We start from the raw sequence: 1,625 nt of genomic DNA, 5'->3' as shown, positions 1-1,625 counted from the left end.
CTAACCCTAACCCTCTAACTCTAACCCCAACCCTAGCCCTAACCCTGTTATCCTAACCCTCTAACCCTAACCCTGGGCAAGAGGTGAGGTCACATCCTCCGGGCTTCTGCTGGGGTTGTGGCCTGTACCACAAAGTTATTGCTGCAGCTCCTTCTGGTTGAGCCAGGCCAAGAGCCTGGAGGGTTAGGTATTCCGTCCTTAAAGCCCTGCACTGTGTCTCCTCCCTCAGTTCTGGATGTGAGCTCAACAACACCCCTGTCAGACCGCTGATTCCTGTCATGGAGACCCTTTCATACAGCACCACAGGGACACCTCAGCAGAACCACCCGTGGGCTAGGGCTGCTTCACCACTGCCCACCACTCCATCCCTGGTACTGATGTGTCCTCTTGTCATGTGGGGTTGGATGGAGGGCTGGTGTAGCCAGGGGGTGCCCTGAGGCCATGGGGAGGACTCCAGACCCCTCTCCTAGTACCTGGTGGTTGTGGGGATCTTGATTCTTGGCCTGATGTCCCCTTTCCTCGGAGACCTTGTGTGCCCGCTCTCCCATCTCCCTCCCCCAAATTCTCCCAGGGCAGGGTCCCCACAAGGAGCCCTGAAGTTGCTGCTGCCCTGTCTCAGCTTTGTAACCTGAAAGTAGAGTCCAGATCTGCCACAGTCAGGAGAAAAGCGCTAGTCGGCTGGGTGTCCCGTCCCCTGTTGCAGTAAAAAACGAGGGTCTAGCATGACCTCAAGGCCTTCTTGACTATTCAGTGAAAGTAAGTTTGTGGTACAGGACAGAAACATTCTGTTTCCAAGAGGGATACTCATGCCGTATCAAGTCTGAGGGATGGTTTAGGGTACGAGGAACACAAGCACTTGAGATCCGCGGAGCCTCCTGAGCCGGATGCTGAGCATTCCAGTGTGACTGGCCCAGTGCTTTCATGCCTGGAAGTCCCCACACCAAGACCGACCTGATGCCCTTGCTCAGCCTCGACTCAAGTTGAAAATGGTGGGCTGCATCTTTTATTAATTAGGGATTTTAAAAAATTATATTACTGAAGAGGTTTTTGATTTTGTTTCAAAATTTGTTTTGTAGGAAAAAGGAGAGGAAAGACCCATAATCCTGCATGCATTTTTCAGGGTTCATCTCTCTGAACAGCACAGGTGGCACATGGAGTCGGGGTTTAGTGGGAGTAAAGGGGCAAGCCCTGTAGTTGTAGGTCTCCTCCAGCAGGAGCTCCCCAAGCTCTGTTTCTTGTAAGTGTTACTTCCCTGGACGAAAGAGAAGGAGAGAAGCTGGGGAGCGGGAATCCATGGTGCGTGTGGCTGTGGCGTAACTTGCTTTGGTTCAGGGACCTGGTCCCTACTCATTTTCATACAAAGCAGTCAGTCAATGCCCAGACCCCCTCCTGGGATCATGACCTGTCACCGGAATTGTGGGTGTATTCGGTGTCTCCTCACTAGCTTCCCAGTCCTCTGACGTGATCCTCTCCCTCATCTAAGGCTTTCACCCAGTGAAGTCTTCTATAATTTTTTCAGGATGTTTCATAATTTTCCTGTCAGAGTCTTCTGTGTGTTTTGTTGGATTCATTAGCAATTAGAGCTTTAATTATGTATTTCAATTTGTTTCACTTATTTTCTTACT

The sequence above is a fragment of the Octodon degus genome, unplaced genomic scaffold, assembly GCF_000260255.1.
Source record: "Octodon degus isolate 3935 unplaced genomic scaffold, OctDeg1.0 scaffold00155, whole genome shotgun sequence".
Taxonomy (NCBI): Eukaryota; Metazoa; Chordata; class Mammalia; order Rodentia; family Octodontidae; genus Octodon; species Octodon degus.
The sequence above is the reverse complement of the archived record's forward strand: the minus strand, read 5'-3'. Positions refer to the sequence as shown.